At 42.3% G+C, this 21,260-nt stretch overlaps 1 pseudogene; it reads right to left on the bottom strand.

The window, feature by feature from the left end:
* Positions 1-205: 205 nt before the first annotated feature.
* LOC140713009 (tubulin beta-8 chain-like) overlaps positions 206-21,260 on the bottom strand; it is a 38,503-nt pseudogene continuing 17,448 nt past the window's right edge.

Below are 21,260 nucleotides of genomic sequence, written 5' to 3'. Positions count from 1 at the left end.
CAAGGCCCAGGGCATCCCCAAGTTCATGTGAAGCCTGCCTGCCATGTCCACAGCCCCTGCCGACCCCTCCTGGAGCCACTGGAATGCTTGTTCCTGGGCACGAGACAAACCCAGACAGCTTCACCCTTGCAGGACAACCGTGCACATCTGGCAGCCATAGCCGGAGGGCCCATAGAAAGAAGTTGGAGGTGAAGCCAGATGCTATGAGAATACTTTATTAGACAAAATCGTATACTATAAAAATGCTTTAAATTGCAGCAGGAGAGGTGAAGACAAACGAACAAGTGCGTAGTGACACATGGCAGTCAGAATACAGTAAACAATCCACACTGCTTCCCCCCTTTACCTAGGAAAGGAAAGTTCTAGGCCTCCTCCTCCTCCTCAGCCATGGCATCCTGATACTGTTGATACTGAGAAACCAGGTCGTTCATGTTGCTTTCCGCCTCCGTAAATTCCATCTCATCCATCCCCTCGCCCGTATACCAGTGGAGGAAGGCCTTGCGCCGGAACATTGCTGTAAACTGCTCTGAGACACGCTTGAAGAGTTCCTGGATGGCCGTGTTGTTCCCAATGAAGGTGGCTGACATTTTTAGCCCCCGGGGTGGGATGTCACAGACGGCTGTTTTGACGTTGTGGGGGAGCCAGTCAGCCAAGTAGCTGCTGTTCTTATTTTGAATGTTGAACATTTGTTCATCCACCTCCTTCATGGGCATGCGACCCCTGAAAATGGCAGCCACCGTTAGGTAGCTGCCATGACGGGGGTCACACGCGGCCATCATATTCCTAGCATCAAACATCTGCGGCATCAGCTCAGCCACCGTCAGGGCCCGGTACTGCTGGCTGCCCCGGCTGGTCAGTGGGGCAAACCCAGGCATGAAGAAATGCAGCCGGGAAACGGGACCATGTTCACGGCCAGCTTCCGCAGATCAGCATTCAGCTGGCCTGGGAAGCGCAGGCACATGGTGACCCCGCTCATGGTGGTAGACACCAGGTGGTTCAGGTCACCGTAGGTGGGCGTGGGCAGTTTCAGGGTCCTGGAACAGATGTCGTATAACGCTTCATTGTCTATACAGAAGGTCTCGTCTGCATTTTCTATGAGCTGGTGGACGGAGAGGGTGGCGTTGTAGGGCTCCACCACCTTGGGCGAGGGCAGGAGGCTAAATGTGTTTATGATCCTGTCTGGGTACTCCTCCCGGATCTTACTGAGCAGAAGGGTACCCATCCCAGACCCCGTCCCCCCACCCAGGGAGTGGGTCAGCTGGAATCCCTGCAGGCAGTCACAGCTCTCAGCCTTTCTGACAACGTCCATCACTGACTCCATCAGCTCCGCGCCTTCCGTGTAGTCCCCCTTGCCCCAGTTGTTTCCGGCCCCACACTGACCTGTAAGACAGTACAGCCAGTCACTCGATGGCCAGGTATACGGTCATCAGTGGTCACCATAATGCAAAAAGGGCCAAGTGTCACGTGAGGTGAGCGCACCGTTCTCCCTGCAGGTGGAGCAAATGAAACCCCTCCCCCAGAGTTACAGGACAGCAGCCTCCCGTTAGAAATTAAGTCAGGAGTCAAACCTGAGACAGGTTAACAGACCTCGCTGCAGGTGGCTCCTGCCCGTTTGCAGGGAAGGCAGTAGCCGCGGCCCCAGCTCAGCTCCCTGCAGGGAGTTGACATCAGTAGCTCTTGACCTTGAGGAGACACCTGGGCCTTCCTCCCAAAGCCCATTTAGGAAGCAGTTGGAGCGACTTGACTCGGAGGATAGGAGGGTGTTCAGGGGCTCTGAACAGTTCCCAAGGCGATGACCTTGGGGCACTCCTAGATTTTGAGCGGCTGAGGAACCTCACCCCAGTCCTCCCCGACAGCTCACCAAAGATGAAGTTGTCCGGCCTGAAGATCTGCCCGAAGGGCCCCGAGCGCACAGAGTCCATGGTGCCCGGCTCCAGATCCACGAGCACAGAGCGGGGCACGTACCTGCCACCTGAGAGGGGCGGGAGGGCATGAGCGAGGGGAGGGCCGCGTTCCCAGGAGGGCGGTGGGGAAGGTCGGGGATCTCACCGCAGGCCTCCTTGTAGTACACGTCGATGAGCTCCAGCTGCAGGCGGCTGTCCCCGTGGTAGGTGCCCGCGCAGTCGATGGCGTGTTCACCAGAGATCACCTCCCAGAACTGCGAGACGGGAAGGGCCGGACAGGCCAGGGCTGAGTCACGGGGGCACCCCAGCTCCTCTCCCACCCCCACCCTCCGCACCCCCATCCCTAGGCCGCCGTGTCCCTGGGTCCACCCCGGCCGCCTCGCCAGCCGCCCAGTCCCGCCGCGTCCCCGGCAGGGAGCCGCCCCTGCCACTGCCAACATCTTCCCTGGCCACCCGCAGGCCCGAGCTGGGCCCTCAGAGGCCCCGCTGCCAACCTTGGCGCCGATCTGGTTCCCGCACTGCCCGGCCTGCGTGAGCACGATCTCCCTCATGGCTAAGGCGGTATTAGGGCGGCAGGAGAAACGCGAGGAGGAGCAGACGCGCAGTGACCCAGCCTGCCCTCCGCCAACGCTGAAATAGCCCCGTGCCCACCTCCCCCACCATCGCATTGGGCTCCCAGAATAAGCAGCAGCTTGACTTCCACACAGGTGTATCCACCTGTGCATCCCTTGGCGTTGAACGTGTGTTGGGGAGCTCAGGTGTCCCTGCTGTGGTCCTTTCCACGTTGGGGAAAGCTGCTCAGCTGGAGAACTTTCTCCCACGTCTTTACTAAGACTAAATCCCTAGGTGAACTGAAACTGAATTTTCCTCCCATGTGGGAGGGGAGGACTCTTGTTTCCATACTCACAGAGTGCCTTGCACCTGTCCTAGATTGAGGACATATTTTTTTGTAATTGATGAGTCCTTTCCTCAATTAGGAGATCTGTGGTTAGGAAAGGCCTTCCGTATGTTAACTCAACAGGACTTCATTATAAGCTTTACTTTGGAGCAGTTCAAACCCACAGTAAGCGATGGGTGTTAGAGATAGGCCTCTGATTTAGCTAGAGTCTTCTTTAGAGTGGGATTAGATCTTTCACCTTTCCAAAGGACTGCGGTCTCCACGCAGAATGAAGGTCATACTGGATTCTTCAAGCTGAGGATAAGTGTTGGGATACGCCTGCTGTGAAAGATGGGCCATTGTCACTGTGCAGGCTTTTACACGACCCAAACTGAGGAGTTATTTCTTCTGGCAAACATTTTTCAGATGGGGTGGGGAATGCCTCGATCTAACCAGTGAAGGTATCAGTGAGCATTAGCAAATATTTGAATCTCCTGCAGAAAGGCAGCTGAGTAAATTAGAATTGCCAGTTCTCACCTGGATAGGTTCCTCAATTTTGGACAGGTTTAACTGGAGAAGGAGAAAATTGCTGGCCGTTTGGGTCATGTCAGGCACAGAGCTCTCAGTGCTGAGTCACCTGTTTTAGTGTCTTGAAAAGATTTACCCCTATAAACAAATGAGACATTAACAAAAACAAAGAATCCCTTCTAGGGTGAAAAGAATCATGAAAGTGCTGAAATATATTCCGATGATTGGTACTTGGCATTAGTAATTTATTACCATCCTTCTGCCAGTCAGAGGGGCCCTGGACTGAAATGCAATCCCTGGCCCACTTTTGTTCTTCAAAGTATTCTGGCCCAGTTCTATGCATGCTGACCAGCACGCCCATAAGCTTCACTGGCCCTTTCAGTGTAGGGGACTTGGCCGTGGCATCTACAAGGGCATTTCCTTTTACATGGTCAGTCTCTCTTTTGATGTCCTCTGCAATTAATTATAGTCACTTTCTGGCAGCAAAGCAGCATTCTAACAAGCTCGAAATCTGAATGCTGTTGTATGGAAAAGCCCTTGGGGTCAGGAGTCCCTACCCATTCCAAACTGCAGCATAAGCATGAAGCACTAAAAAGTCATACTTGGAATCAGTGTAAATGTTAACTTGTAAATCCTTTCCCAACTGCAGGGACCTAGTAAGTTCAATTAACTCAGTTTTTGAGCTGAAGTAGAGGCCAGCAAAGCTTGTGCCTTGAGTCTTTTGTGCTGACTAATAACAGCATATCTAGCCCTCCTGTTTTCCTGATGCATAAAACAACTTGCCTCCGTTAACCACTCTTCTTTTGGATGGTCAAGGGATTCATCTCTCTTAAGTCTGGCCTCCTAAATAAATTTGTTTCATAACTTGTGACATGCTTTGGCTGTGTCCCCAGTCAAATCTTATCTTGAATTTTAGCTCCCATAATTCCCATATATCGTGGGAGGGACCCAGTGGGAGGCAATCGAATCGGGGGATGGGTCTTTTCCATGCTGTTCTTGTGACAGTGAATAAGCCTCAAGAGATTGGATGGTTTATTTATTTATTTATTTTTGAGACATAGTCTTGCTCTGTTGCTCAGGCTGGAGTGCAGCAGCATGATCTTGGCTCACTGCAACCTCTTACTCCTGGATTCAAGTGATTCTCCTGTCTCAGCCTCCCGAGTAGCTGGGATTACAGCACCCACCACCATGCCTGTCTAATTTTTGCACTTTTAGTATAGACGAAGTTTCACCATGTTGGCCAGGCTGGCCTCGATCCCCTCACCTCAGCTCATCCACTGAATTGGCCTCCCAAAGTGCTGGAATTACAGCTGATGGTTTTATAAAGGGGAGTTTCCCTACACAAGCTCTTTTGCCTGCTGCCATGTAAGAGATGTGACTTTGCTCCTCATTTGCCTTCTGCCATGAGTGTGAGGCCTCCCCGACCATGTGCAACTGTGAGTCAATTAAACCTCTTTTCTTTATAAATTACCCAGCCTCAGATATGTCTTTATTAGCAGCATGAGAACAGACTAATACAACCTGTATGACGGAAAGGCTGGGAGCACCTGTGGACTCTGGCAGGTAAGTAGCTGCGTTTATGGTTTGGCAGGCTTTAAGAGTTGTGTCTGGAGTGTCTACCAATAAGGCCTGATACTTTCATAAATATTCTCCTATTATCCACTGGTGCCCTTTAGCTTCTAGGACCATCTTCCCTTGTTGTGGGGTCAAAAACCTGTAGGTGCTGTTCTAATGTTAGTTTATTAGCTTTGCCTACTAGAAAAGTGGTAGCAGCAATAGCTCTAAGACATCAAGGCCACCCTGAGGTCACCTCTTCTATCTGCTTAGAAAATTAGGCTACTGGCCTTGGAATGTCCCCCAGTTTTGGGACAAGATTACCCAAGGCCTATGCCTTGTTTTTTGGCCACATAAAGAAAAACTTGTTCATCCAACCTGGGGACTCCCACGGCTGCAACAGAGTCCAGTTTCTCCTTGAGAGTGTTGAAGGTTTGCTTGCAGTTCTAATTACATTCTAGGAGCTCTAAATCTTTCCCTTTTGTGTATCATATAAAGGCTTGGCTACATGTCCAAATCTGGGCATCCATAAGCAACAGTACCCAGCCATCTCCTAAAAAAACCCACAGTCATTTGTTGAACTAGGATCCTTGGACGACTAAAATAACTTTTTATCTTCTATGGATGTTGATCAGTTCCAGAGGTTAAGACAGGTTCCAAATATTTAAGTCTTTGAGTCAAAATCTGAGCCCTGTATGGTGATACCCTATATTTGCAAGTTCCCAGGAAATTTACCAACTTAACAGTATTATTATTTGAGTCTCCTTTAGTTGGGCTAGCAATGAGCAAGTCACCTACATACTAATAATTGTGTCCCTTTCCAACTGTAGATTTCTTAAGTCCTTAGCTAGAACATTTTCAAGAGATGACTATCCAGGTTAGTTTTGAGGCTGAATGCTTATCTGGATCAGTCCATTCAAAGACAAACATATTATGAATCTGGATGCATTGAGAGGCAGAAAAATGTGTCTTTCAGATTTAAGAATGTAAACCAGCTTGCATCCCCTGGGACTTGGTAAGTGCTGGGGACAATGAGGTGTATGGAGACAACTGCATTTATTAATGCTCTAAGGCTTCTGACAAATCTGTACTTGCCATTAGGCTTTTCATTTGATGACGTGCGAGTATTGTAAGGAGATGCTCATGGCCTTAGTAACTCATACCATTAGGCTTTTCATCTGGTGATGTGCAAGTATTGTAAGGAGACTCTCATGGCCTTAGTAACTCATACCATTAGGCTTTTCATCTGGTGATGTGCGAGTATTGTAAGGAGACTCTCATGGCCTTAGTAACTCATGCCATTAGCCTTTTCATCTGGTGACGTGCGAGTATTGTAAGGAGACTCTCATGGCCTTAGTAACTTGTACAGCAAGAATTTGGTAAGAAGGAGTTGAATTTCCCCTCATGCTTCTTGCCTTAAAATGTATTGTCGAGGAGTTGGTAAAGTATTTAACTTTTAAATCCTTTCCCAACTGCAGGGTCCTAGTAAGTTCAATTAACTCAGTTTTTGAGCTGAGGTAGAGGCCAGCAAATCTTGTGCCTTGAGTCTTTTGTGCTGACTAATAACAGCATATCTAGCCCTCCTGTTTTCCTGATGCATAAAACAACTTGCATCTGTTAACCACTCTTCCTTGGGATGGTCAAGGGATTCATCTCTCTTAAGTCTGGCCTCCTAAATAAATTTGTTTCATAACCTGTGACATGCTTTGGCTGTGTCCCCAGTCAAATCTTATCTTGAATTGTAGCTCCCATCATTCCCATATATCGTGGGAAGGACCCAGTGGGAGGTAATCGAATCGGGGGATGGGTCTTTCCCATGCTGTTCTTGTTGACAGTGAATAAGCCTCATGAGATCTCATGGTTTATTTATTTATTTCTGAGACATTAAAAATATATCCTCGAGGGCAAGGAGCACTAGGCTGAAGTTGGGTTTGAATGGGGGAGATGTTTAGTGCATTTCCTGGAGCCCGTGTGGCCCAAACCTGAAGATTTACTTGAGACAACACCTCAGGTGGTAAATGTGACAGCTCATTCTTAACTTCTTTTTTCCCCTGAGGGATAAGGAACAAAAGTAACACTTTCTATGCTTTATGACCTGTGAAGGTGACCATGACTTGGTCTGAGTCAATAAACCTCTCCCCAGTAAGAGGTCAAGCATTCAGACAGTACTAAAAAGGCAGGTGAGAAACCCAGAGCCCCTGGAAGACAAATTAGAAGATGCAAAAAGCAGTGTTTTTGGGCTTGTCCATCATGAGAAGACAGGAGTCCATTGTATTGAATCAGGAACGGAGTCATCTGCTCCCGCACCTAATAAGAAGTTGATACTCCTACCTGCCACTTCAAGAGTCACCTGAGCCTCCTTCATCTCTCGATAGCTAATAGTCCAGTGGGAGCGGAGGCAGAAAGTATCAGGCCCTACCACTTTTGAGTCTGCTGGGCTCTGATGATGGCTCCCTTGGAAGCACAGTGCATTTCCTTCGGCAGTGGCCGACCTTCTTACAGAAGGCACATTGATTGATATCCAAGGCACAGCGGCCCAGAGGCACGGACTGGGACTTTTACCTTCTCACTTCCTCTGCGAGGGCCAGGGGTTAAGGGGCTGCCTCTGAAGTAGTGGAGAGCACAAGGCTACAGCTAGAAGCTGGGCCTCTTGGGAGATTTGCTTTATTTTATGTTTTCTCTGCCCTATTCCTGTGATGGAAAACTGCAAAATCCAAGTCTAAAGTCTGATCCATGGGAGTCTGGAAGGCTAAGGCTGCTTTTGGTGGTTTCCTGCAGCTATCAGAAGCAGACTGAGCTATAAAATAAACTCCTAGCAATGCCTGTCCCTTCTTGGAGTCAGGGTCAGTGTTAGTGTATTTCCTCAAACTCTAAATCATCCACCCTTGTAATAAGGCTAGGTTTTCATCTTTTCCCTGAGTAATTTTCCAGACTTTATAAAAATTAAAAAGCATTATCACACTTTTTTTATTCCTTCAAGAAGTCAAATGATCATAATTTTTTCTCTAGATATCCCACTTTCTTCCTAATTCATTTCTCTTTTCTAGATTCTAGTTCTCTTTTGGGTCCCAGTCAGGCACTGCTGTGCCTCCTACTTGATAGGTGTCATGTCCCTGATTGCAGGTTGCCACCCTATTAGCATGTGTTCTAGCCACTCCCATAATACACTGCTTTTCTACCATGCAGCAGGCGAACGTATATATATGCAAATCTTGCCTGGTCAGATTATACATCAAAGTTAGCCTCTTAAATTTGTCTACGAATTTTCCTGGAACCTCTGAAAACTGTTTTAGTCTTTCCTTGCATATGGCTAATTCGGACATAGAAAGGGGTACGTATACCTACATAGTATCCCTATTATCATCTGTCACTTCCCAGAGAGGGCAAACATTCAACTTTGCCAGCTGATGAGGCCCCACTGCGTGTTGTTCTGGTGAAGCTCGGATGTTTCGAGAGTGGGGTATGTATGTAAGCCAGGACTCGAAGGGCAGGGAGAAGATGAAGACTGGACACTAGATAACCCTGGAAAACTAGAAGAAATTAATAACATGTTGCATACCTCACCAGAACTGGAAGAAGTCTGACTGTGTTCTTAAGGGGTGCTCAGACTGGCAGGGGAGAGTTCAGCCCCAGCTAAGAAAAGCCTAATATTAAGAGGCACTTGCATTAAAAGGGTAATCAATTATGTGGCATCCCTATTTTGTCTTTTCCTCCATCAAACATATAGAAGCCCATTTTAATTTTTTATCCTGACCAAGCATCAGAGAAGCCTGTATATAATGTATTTCCTCCCATTTAGTTTCTCTTCTATAAAACAAGTTAAGCTGCAAAAAAAGGAGTCAGACTGAACATGGGAAATGGGAAGGTTGTAACTTGTATGTTGTAATGTATGAGTCCATTTTCACACTGACAAAAACTGACAAAACTGACAAAACTCTCTGGAAAAAAGTGACATGCTGGGTTTAGAAAGTAGAGTCCAGCTGCCCTATACCAGCTCATCAAAGATGACCTTATGGTTAAGAAATGACAGAAAACTGTTAAGAAAAAGTCTCATGTTCTCCATCTTGAGGCTAATTGTTTGCAGAAGGTTGTCATAAAAGAGACTGTCACTAAACAGGCAGATCTGATCCTATCATGTAGGGCTGTGAAATGCCACATTTCAACTTCTAGTCATAATGATGGAGAGGTTATTGCTGATCTTTTCTGATAATTAAGGTACAAAAATACTAGGTTCCAAGACCTCTCTTTTTTTCAGTGTCACTTGGACCAGTGGCAAATTAAATAAACAATCAGCTAAAAGTCAGAGGATCATTGAGGAAAGTAAAAGCTAAACTGTTTGGGACCTCTTTCCTGGGGCAGCCTCCAGGCTACTACAAAACAGAGGCAGTGAGCAGAAAGGTGACAAGATGCAGAGCACTCAGGTGAGGGACAAAGAGCACAAGGTGGACAGCCCCAAAAGAGAAAGTGGCAAAAATCTTCTTTAGCCAAATCCATTCTTCTCAATATACCCCAGGGCCTCTAACCTTGTGAGCTTGGCCTCTAATCTGAGTATGACACCCCCAGGTCTCTAACTTTGGGCTGAGTCTCTCATACTAATATTATACCCTAGGGCCTCTGACTTAAGCAATAGTGGATAATCATTCTTGCCCACCTGAATGGCTTCACGACTCCAAAAGACAGCCCAACCTGCCAGCTGACTGATTCTGTGTGGATTGTTTTCCTTGGAGTGGGGGTCTTGTCTTGGTGTCCCTTCACGGTGTTGCTGAATGATGTTGCTGGAAAAGAGGGTCCTGATACAGACCACAAAGTAGGATTCTTGGATCTTGTGCAGGAAAAAATTTGAGGTGAGTCAGAGACTACAGTGAAGGAAGCAAGTTTATTAGAAATTACTCCATTACAGAGTTGGACATCCTCAGAAAACAGGGGCAGGAATGCATTGTCTTTTGTTAGTGTCTCTACTTATAACTAACTATAAAGAGAAAGAGTTACAATTAAATTTGGAAGGTGCAGATATACTTACTGAAGTTGGGGCTATTGGTTTTAACAATGACCATTAACCTGTTGACCTAACCTAGCTCATTAATATTATCTTTAAGAAAAAATGCTGCACTCCTAGGATATTTATACATTTTTGAGGCTTGGTGGAAGATGTCTAGTATGGCCATAAATATTCTGCAATTGTAATTTGTGGCCAGCTGAAAAATATGGCTATTTTCAGACCATAAGTATTAACCTTCTAGATGCCTCGTGAGTACCTACCTAGTCATATTAAGATAGAGTATTCTAATCATGTTTATTAAACTAGAAGCTTGGTAATCATGAGTTCCTCTAAAACAGCAAGTCTACTCCTCAAGGATAAAATGTATTTCTCAGGAATTTTGTGCATTTTTATTGGGGGGAACCCCACTCCTGATATTTAACATGGATTCTTTTCTATTTCCCTAAGCATCTCAGCTGGTCTGAGAAATAAAGGGAAAGAGTACAAGAGAGAGAAATTTTAAAGCTGGGTGTCTGAGGGAGACATCACATGTCGGCAGGTTCCATGATGCTCCCCAAGCTGTAAAACCAGTAAGTTTTTATTAGCGATTTTCAAAAGGGGATGAAGTATACGAATAGGGTGTCGGTCACAGAGATCACAAGCTTCACAAGGTAATAAAATATCACAAAGCAAATGGAGGCAGGATGACATGACAGGACCACAGGATGGGGTGAAATTAAAATTGCTAATGAAGTTTCGATCACGCATTGTCATTGATAACATCTTATCAGGAGACAGAGTTTGAGAGCAGACAATCTGACCAAAATTTATTAGGCAGGAATTTCCTTGTCCTAATAAGCCTGGGAGCACAACAGGAGACCGGGGCTTATTTCATCCCTTCGGCTTCAACCATAAAAGACAGCCGCCTCCAAGGGGACCATTCATAGACCTACCCTCAGGGTGCATTCTCTCTCAGGGATGTTCCTTGCTGAGAAAAAGAATTCAGCAATATTTCTCCTATTTGCTTTTGAAAGAAGAGAAATATGGCTCTGTTCCATCCGGCTTACCGGCAGTCAGAGTCCAAGGCCATCTCCCTTGTTCCCTGAACATTGCTGTTATCCTGTTCTTTTTGCAAGGTGCCCAGATTTCATATTGTTCAAACACACATGCTCTACAAACAATTTGTGCAGTTAATGCAATCATCACAGGGTCCTGAGGCAACATACATCCTCCTCAGCTTATGAAGATGATGGGATTAAGAGATTAAAGACAGGCATAGGAAATCACAAGGGTATTGATTGGGCAAGTGATAAATGTCCACGAAATCTTCACAATTTATTTTCTTCTGCCATGGCTTCAGTCAGCCTCCGTTCGGGGTCCCTGACTTCTCGCAACATTTTGTTTGATGGCATTTGGTATGTTTACCAAAATGGCAGAAAATAGTAAAACTAGTCCTCAAAGATTTCTGAGGATTGGATATAAACAAAATGATTATAGTTAATATGTAAGTTGATGCAGTTGATATGCAAAAGAAATTTTGTTTGAAACATGAGATTTTTATTTATTTATTATTAATTATTATTATTATTATTATTAGAGACAGAGTCTTGCTCTGTTGCCCAGGCTGGAGTGCAGTGCACCATCTTGGCTCACTGAAGCCTCTGCCCCCCAGGTTCAAGTGATTCTCTTGCCTCAGACTCCCAAGTAGCTGGGATTACAGGCATGAATTGCCACACCCAGCTAGTATCTTTAGTAGAGATGGGGTTTCACTCTGTTGGCCAGGCTGGTCTCAAATGCCTGACAAGTGATCTGCCCACCTTGGCCTCTCAAATTGCTGGGATTATAGGCATGAGCCACCACTCCCAGCCACAATGAGGTTTTTAAATAATTCTAACTGATTTCCTGCTGTTGAGCAGGGAGCTGAGCAAATTGAACAGATCATGGGCCTAAAGGAGAAGACTGAAGACAAACTCTGGAACACACGTGATTAGATTAATTACAATGGAAGCTAAATCAAATTTAATAAGGCTCATTTTGAAATATGGTGTTATTCTGTGGAAAAGAAAACTAGTGTTTTTCTCCAGAGTAAAGAACAGGGTTCCCTGCAGGGATTGATTGAGATCTACGGCTCAGGATTAAAAATTCTTCTTTTTTCCACTTATAAACTAAAGATTAATTTCTAAACCCCTATTGACTAAATGGACCCCTCTTCTTGGATAAGGACATTCCAAAGTTAACCTGAAAAGCTAGTTCAAGCCATGGGTCACACATGCCTCATTATACTCTCCCTTTGGTTTTAATTTTAATTTTAATTTTTGTGGGTATATAGTTGGGTGTATATATTTATGGGGGTACATGACATACTTTGATAGAGGCATGCAATGAGTAATACATAATAAAAAACGGGGTATCCATCCCCTCAAGCATTTATAGCTTGTATTATAAACAATCCAATTATACTATTTTAATTTTTATAAAATGTATAAATTATTTTTGACTATAATCACCCTGTTGTGCTATCAAATACTGTCTTATTCATTCTTTCTAACAATTTTTTGTACCCATTTCACATCCCCACTAATCCCATTCCCCCACTGCCCTTCCCAGCCTCTGGTAACCATCCTTATATTCTCTATCTCTATGACATCAATTGTTTTGAATTTTAGCACCCACAAATAAGTGAGAACATGTGACATTTGTCTTTCTGTGCCTGACTTATTTCACTTAACATAAAGACTTTCAGGTCCATTTATGTTACTGCAAATGACAGACTCTTTCTTTCTTAGAGCTGTATCGTACTCCATTGTGTATATGTACCACATTTTCTCTATCCAGTCATCTGTTGATGGACATTTAGGTCTCTTCCAAATCTTGGCTATTAGCAACATTTGTTTTTGACTGACTTCTGGATAAAAGCCACCTTAACTGGGGTGAAATGGTATCTCATTTTGGGTTTGATTTGCATTTCTATGATGATCAGTAATGTGGAGCACCTTTTCATTTGCTTGTTTGCCAGTTGTATGTTTTCTTTTCATAAATATCCATTTAAATTTTTGACCACTCTTTAATTGGATTACTACATTTTTTTCTATAGAATTTTTTGAACTCAATATATTGCAGTGTAGTAGTCTGTTTCTGCACTGCTATAAAAAAAACTGAGACTGGATTATCTATTTATTTACTTATTGAGATGAAGTCTTGCTCTGTCACCCAGGCTGGAATGCACTGGCATTCCATCGGTTCACTACAACCTCTACCTCCTGGGTTCAAGCAATTCTCTGCCTCAGCCTTTTGAGTAGCTGGGATTACAGGCATCTGCCACTATGCCCAGCTAAGTTTTGTATTTTTAGTAGAGACAGGGTTTCACCATCTTGGCCAGGCTGGTCTTGAACTCCCGACATCCTGATCCACCCGCCTCAGCCTCCCAAAGTGCTGGGATTACAGGCATGAGCCACTGCCCCTGGCAAGACTGGGTAATTTATAAAGGAAATAGGTTTAATTGAGTCACAGTTCCACATGGCTAGTGAGGCCTCAGGAAACTTACAATCACGGCAGATGGGGAAGCAGGCACTTCTTCCATGACAGCAGGTGAGACAGCATGTATATGAAGCAAAGAGGGAAGAGCCCCTTACGAAACCATCAGATCCCATGAGAACTCACTCATTATCTGAAGAACAGCATGGGGGAAACCACCCCCATGATCCAATCACCTTCTACCAGGTCTCTCCCTCAACACCTGGGAATTACAATTCAATATGAGATTTGGATGGGGACACAAGGCCTAACCATATCATGTAGCTATTAATTGCTTTTCAGATGGGTAATTTACAAATGTTTTTTCTCATTCTGTGGGTTTTCTCTTCACTTTGTTTATTGTTTCCTTCACTTTAAAAAAGCTTTCTGACTGGCTGTAATTCCATTTGTCCATGTTTGCTTTGGTTGTCTGTGCTTATGGGGCATTATTTAAGAAATTTTTGCCCAAATGAATGTCCTAAAGAGTTTCCCCAATGTTTTCTTGTAAATTTTTGATAGTTTGAGGTGTTAGGTTTTAGTCTTTTATTTATTTTAATTTGATTGTTGTATGTGGTAAGAAATAGGGTTCTAGTTTCATTCTTCTACCTATGGCTTGCCAGTTTTCCCAGCCCTATTTATTACAGAAACGGTCTTATTTTTTGTTGTATGTTCTTGACACTTTTGTTGAAAATTAGTTTAGCTGTATGAGTTTGTTTCTAAGTTCTCTATTTCATTCCATTTGTCTTTATGTCTTTTTATTCTAGTGTCATGCTGTTTTGATCACTACAGCTTGATAGTATAATTTAAAACCAGGTAATGGGATTCCTCCAGTTTTGGTTTATATATTCAGCATAGCTTTGACTATTATGGTGTTTTGTCGTTCCATATATATTTCAGATTTTTTTTCTATTTCTGTGAGGAATATCATTGTTATTTTGAGAGAGATGGCATGAAATGTATAGCTTGCTCTGGATCGTATGGACATTTTTAAAAATACTGATTCTTCCAATCTGTGAACATAGAAATATCTTTCCATTTTTTTGTGTTCTCTTTAATTTGTTTTATCAGTGTTTTACACTTTTAACTGTTGAGAACTTTTATTTCTTTGGTAAATTCCCACACATTTTGTTTTATTTGTGGCTACTGCAAATAGGATTACTTTTCTGAATTCTTTTTCAGTTTGCTTACTGTTGGCATATATAAATCCTACTGATTTGTATATGTTGATTTTGTATTCTGCAAATTTACTCAAGTTATTACTTCTAATAGTTTTTTGGTGGATATATTAGGCCATTCTCACATTGCCATAAAAATAATCAGTGACTGGTTAATTTATAAAGGAAATAGGTTTAATTGGCTCCTGGTTCTACAGGCTGTACAGAAAGCATAGCACTGGCATCTGTTTCTGGTGAAGCCTCTGACAACTGACAAGGTGAAAAATAAATCTGGTGCTTGCATATCACATGGTAAGTGCGAGGGCAGGGGGGAAGTGCTACACACTTGTAGATAACCAGCTCTCATGAAAACTTACTATTGTGACAACGGCACCAAAGGAAATGATGCCAAACTGTTCATGGAAATCCTGCCCTCATGATTCAATCACCTCCCCACTAGGCCCACTTACAACATTGAGGATTATATTTCAATGTAAGATTTTGGTGGGAACACACACCCAAACTATATCATTTTGCCTCTGGCCATTCCAAATCTCATATCCTTCTCATATTTCAAAACATAATCATGACTTCCCAATAACCCCCAAGTCTTAACTCATTTCAGCCTTAACTCAAAAGTCAAAAGTCTCATCTAAGACAAAACTAATTTATTCCTCCTATAAGCCTGTAAAAGAAAAAACAAATTAGGTACTTCCAAGATACAAATGGGGCATAGGCATTGGGTAAATACTCCTATTCTAAAAGAAAGAAATCAGCTAAAAGAAAGAGGCCACAGGACCCATGCAAGTCTGAAACCCAGAAGGGGAGTTATTGAATTGTAAGACTCCACAATAATTACTTTTGACTCTATGTCCCGTTTCCAGGGCACACTAATGCCTCGGGACATTTAGACCTTGTGGCTTTGCATGGTTCAGCCCCCACAGCTGCTCTCATGGGCTGGTATTGTGTTCCTCTGGCTGGTTTTGTGTGCTTTTGGCTTTTCCATTTGCAACGTGCAAGCTGTAGCTAGATCTACCATTCTGGGGTCTGGAGGACAGTGATCCTCTCCTCACAGATCTACTAGGCCATACCCCAGTGGGGAGCCAATATGGGGACTGTAACCCTACATTTCTTCTCTGCATTGTTTTAGTAGAGGTTCTCCATGAGGGCTCCACCCCTGCAGCATGCTTCTGCCTGCACACCCTGGCCTTTTTTATATATTCTTTGAAGTAACGGTGGAGGCTCCCAAGTCTCAACTCTTGCATTTTGTACACTCCCAGACCTAACACCATATGAAAGCTACCAAGGCTTATGGCTTGCACCCTCTGAAGCAGTGACTGGAGTTGTAACTGGGCCAATTTGTGCTACACCTGGTGCTGGAGCACTAGCCAGGATGCAGGGAGCCATGTTCCAAGGCTACCCAAGGCAGCAGCTCCTGGGCCTGATCCCAGAAACTATTCTCTTCTTTTAGGCTTCAGGGCCTGTGATGGGGTGCTGCCTTTTAGATTTCTAAAATGCCTTCAATTCCTCTTTCCCATTGTCTTGGCTATCAACACTTGCTTTTTTTTTTTTTTTTTTTTAAGGTTATACAAACATGTTTCACAAGTGATTCCTCCACACCCTGCTTGAGTTCCTCTTATAAAAGATTTTTATTTTTTCTGCCACATGACTAGGCTGCAAGGTTTTCAAGCTTTTACACTATGCTTCCCTTGTAAGTAAAAGTAAGTTACGACTTTTTTTTTTTTCTTCTCCAACATGTGAGAATAGGTTGTTAGAAGCAGCCAGGCTACATGTTGAATGCTTTGCTGCTTAGACATTTTCCCAACAGAAACCCTAAATCATCACTTTCAAATTCAAACTTTTATATATCCCTAGGGCATGACAGAAATTCAGTCAACCACTTTGCTAAGACAACATGAATGACCTTTGCTTCGTTCCTAAGTTTCTAATTTTCATCTGAGAGCTCCTCAGCTCAGCCTTCACTGTCCAGATCACTATCAGCATTTCGGTCATAGCCATTCAACCCAGTCTCTAAGAACATCTCAACTTTCCCTCATTTTTCTGTCTTCTTCTGAGTCCTACAAACTCTTCCAACCTCTGCCTGTTTACCCAATTTCAAAGCTGATTCCACATTTTCAGGTATTCTTATAACAATTTTCCACTCCTTTGTGCCAATTTTCTGTATTAAGCTTTTTTTTCATCACTATAAGTACCTGAGACTGGTGGGAGGTTTAAGTGGCTCATGATTCTACAGGCTGTAGAGAAGACAGCACTGGCATGCACTTCTGGGAAGGCCTCTGGAAGTTTACAGTCATGGCAGAAGTTGAAGCAAAATCTTGCACATCACAGGGCAAAAAGCAGGAGCAACAAACAGAGGGGTGAGTTGTTACACACTTTTTAATAACCAGATCTTATGGGAACTCAGTCACTATCATGAGGATAGTACCAAATGGGATGGTGCTAAGCCATTTATGAGTAATCCACCCCGATGGTTAAATCACCTTTCACCAGGTCCACCTCCAACATTGTGAATTAAAATATGAGTTTTGGGAGGGGACATACATTCAAACCCTATCAGAGGAGTCTTTATGTTTTTCCAAATACAAGATTGTATCATTGGCAAAAACGATAATTTGACTTCTTTTCCAATTGGGATGACTTTTATTGTTTCTCTTGTCTGATTGCTCCAGATAGGACTTTCAGAATTATGTTGAATAACTGGTAAAAGTGGACATTCTTGTCATCTTTCAGATTTTAGAGGACAGGCTTTTAGTTTTTCCCCACTTAGTATGATACTAGCTGTGGGTCTGTCATATATGACTTTTAATATGTTGAGATATGTTCATTCCATACCCAGTTTTCAATGGGTTTTTTATTATTAAAGAATATTAAATTTTATCAAATAATTTTTTAGCATAATGGAAATGAATATATGGATTTTGTCTTTCTTTTTTTTTTTTTTTTTTTTTTTGAGACAAAGTCTTCCTCTGTCACCCAGGCTGGAGTGCAATAGCATGATCTCAGCTCACTGCAACCTCTGCCTCCCAGTTTCAAGTGATTCTCCTGCCTCAGCCTTCCGAGTAGCTGGGATTACAGGTGCCCACCACTGCACCTGGCTAATTTTTGTATTTTTAGTAAAGATGGGATTTTGTCATGCTGGCCAGGCTGGGTTTGAACTCCTGAACTCAGGTGATCCGCCCACTTCGGTTTCCAAAAGTGCCGGGATTACAGGCGTGAACCACTGCACCTGGCCCCTTCATTCTGCTTATATGATATATTACATTGATTGATTTGCATGTTGAACCATCCTTGCATCCCTGGGATAAATTCCACTTGGTCATTATGAATTACCTATTTATGTATTGTTTAATTCAGTTTGCTAGTTTTAAAAAATTTTTTTGCATCAATATTCTCAAATATGGGCCTGTAGTTTGCTTTTTTAATGTGTCTTTGTCTTGTTTTGATATCAGTGTAATACTAGCCTCAAAGAATGAGTTTGGAAATGTTCTTTCCTTCTCTATTTTTCAGTCTGGTCCTACAGACTTTTTTTATTATGGCTTTTATTTTGCTACCTGTTATTGGTCTGTTCAGGTTTTGGATTTTTTCGTATTTCACTCTTGGTAAGTTGTGTGTGTCTAAGAATTAATTTCCTCTAGGTTTTCTAATTTGTTGGCATATAATTACTCACAGTAGCCACTAATGATCCTTTGATTTTCTGAAGCATTACTTGTAATGTCTCCTTTTTCACCTCTGATTTTATTAATTTGTATCTTCTCTGTTTTTTAGCAAGCCTGTCTAAATATTTGTCAATTGTTTTACTTTTCAAAAAATCAACTTTTTGCTTCATTGGTCTTTTGCATTTTCTTCATTTTATTTCCACTCTAATTTTTATTATTTCTTTTCTTCCAATTTTGAGTTTGGTTTGGCCTTTTTATTCTAGTTAATTAAGATGTATTGTTAGGTTGTTTGCAGTTTTTCTGTTTTTTATATAGGCACTTACAGTTATAAATTTTCCTTTTATAATAGTACCTCTTTTACTATATTCCATAGGTTTTGCCATGCTATGTTTCTATTAGCATTTGTTTCAAGAAATTTTTCCATTTTCTTTTTAACATTTTTATTGACCTACTAATCATTCAAGAGCATATTGTTTAATGTCCAAGTGTTTGTATAGTTTCTGAAATTCATTTTTTAATTGATTTCTAGTTTGTTCCATTGTGGTCAGAGAAAATGCTTGATATTATTTCAATTGTTTGAATGTTTTTAAACTTGTTACTTAACGTATGGCCTATCCTTGAAAATAACCCATGTGCTGAGAAGAAGAATGTGTATTCTGCAGCTGTTGGATGAAATTTTCTGTAAATGTATATTAGGTTCATTTGTTATATAGTGCAGATTAAGTCTGATGTTTCTTTGTTGATTTTCTGTCTGGAAGGTCTATCCAATGACTGAAGTAGGGTCTTGAAGTGTCCAGCCATTATTGTCTTGATGTCTCTTTCTTTTTTTTTTTTGAGATGGAGTCTCGCTCTGTCGCCCAGGCTGGAGTGCAGTGGCCAGATCTCAGCTCACTGCAAGCTCCGCCTCCCAGGTTTATGCCATTCTCCTGCCTCAGCCTCCCTGATGTCTCTTTCTTTAGCTCTTACAATATTTGCTTCATTTATCTAGGTGCTTTAGTGTTGGGTGCATATATATTTCCAATTATATCCTCTTAAAGAATTGATCTCTTTATTATTATATAATGACCTTCTTAATACCTTCCTACAGTCTTTTGTTGAAATCTATTTTAGTCTGGTATAAGTAAAGCTATTTCTGCTCTTTTTTGGTTTCTATTGGCATGGAATAACTTTTTCCATCCTTTTATTTTTAGTCTAAATGTATCCTTATAGGTATTTTTTTTTGTAGGTCACAGATTATTATCTTGCTTCTCTATCCATTCATCCACTATTTGTCTTTTGATTGGAGTATTTAGTTGATTTACATTCAATGTTATTATTGATAAGCACTTACTCCTGCCACTTTGTTACTTGTTTTCTCATTGATTTTTGTCCTGTCATCATTCTTTTCTTCCTGTCTTCCTTTTAGTGAAGGTGATTGCTCTTTTAATATTATCTAATTTCTTGCTTTTTACTTTTTGTATATCTGTGTATGCTTTTTGATTTGAAATTACCATAAGGCTTGAATATAACATCATTTTAGACTGTGAACAATTTAACATTCATTGCATAAACAAAGAAACAAGCAAAGCAACTAATAAAAACTACACCCATCGCTTCTCGGCCTTTTGGCTAAGATCAAGTGTAAAAACTCTACACTTTAATCCCATTGCCATTCTTTTAAACTTTTTGTTGTTTCTCTTCCTTCCCTATTTTACTGTCTATGTCTTGGAAATATGTTGTAGTTATTTTTTATTGGTTTATTGTTTACTATTTCTATTTGAGATTTTTTATAATATTCTGTTTTTCCATGTGCTATTACTAGTGAGTTTTGTACCTTCAGATGATTTCTTATTGCTCACTCACTTTTTTTCTTTCAGGTTAAGAACTCCCAGGCCGGGCGCGGTGGCTCAAGCCTGTAATGCCAGCACTTTGGGAGGCCGAGACGGGCGGATCACAAGGTCAGGAGATTGAGACCAGCCTAACTAACACGGTGAAACCCCATCTCTACTAAAAAAATACAAAAAACTAGCCGGGCGAGGTGGTGGGTGCCTGTAGTCCCAGCTACTCGGGAGGCTGAGGCAGGAGAATGGCGTAGACCCGGGAGGCGGAGCTTGCAGTGAGCTGAGATCCAGCCACTGCACTCCAGCCTGGGTGACAGAGCAAGACTCCGTCTCAAAAAAAAAAAAAAAAAAAAGAACTCCCTTCAGCATTTCTTGTAGGACAAGTCTGGTGTTAATGAAATACCTCAGTTTTTGTTTGTCAGGAAAAGTTCTTATTTCTCCATCAAGTTTAAAGGACTTTTTTCCAGATACATAATTCTAAAGTAAAAGTCTTTTTTTTTTTTTCTTCAGCTTTTTTAATATGTCATGCCATTCTCTCAGCCTACAAACTTTCCCCTGAAAAGTCTGCTGTCAGATGTATTGGAGTTCCACTGAACGTTATTTGTGTCTCTTCTCTCGCTGCTTTTAGAATCATTTCTTTATCCTTAACCTTTGGGAGTTCAGTTAAGTGCCTTGAGGTGGTCTTCTTTGGGTTAAATCTGCTTGATGTTCTGTAACTTTTCTTGTACTCGAATGTTGATATTGAATGTTGGGGAATTAATATTATTTCTTTAAATAAATGTTTATTTTTATTTATATTTAATTAATTTAATTAATTAATTTATTTATTTTGAGATGGAATCTCGCTCTGTCGCCCAGGCTAGAGTGCAATGGCGTGATCTCGGCTCACTGCAACCTCCGCCTCCTGGGTTCACACCACTCTCCTGCCTCAGCCTCCCAAGAAGTTGGGACTACAGGCATCCGCCACCATGCCTGGCTAATTTCGTTTTGTATTTTCAGTAGAGACGGGGTTTCACCGTGTTAGCCAGGATGGTCTCGATCTCCTGACCTTGAGATCCTCCTGCCTCAGCCTCCCAACGTGTTGGGATTACAGGTGTGAGCCACTGCACCCGGCCAATAAATGTTTAACCCTTACCTCTTTTTCTACCACTTCTTTAAGGCCAATAACTCTTAGATTTCTATTTTGAGGCGATTTTTTAGATTCTGTAGGTATGCTTTATTTTTTATTCTTTTTTGTCTCCTCTGACTTTGTCTT

This window comes from Chlorocebus sabaeus, chromosome 12 (assembly GCF_047675955.1).
Source record: "Chlorocebus sabaeus isolate Y175 chromosome 12, mChlSab1.0.hap1, whole genome shotgun sequence".
In the NCBI taxonomy this organism is placed as follows: Eukaryota; Metazoa; Chordata; class Mammalia; order Primates; family Cercopithecidae; genus Chlorocebus; species Chlorocebus sabaeus.
Note: the sequence above shows the minus strand (reverse complement) of the source record. Positions and strands in the feature narration are given on the sequence as shown.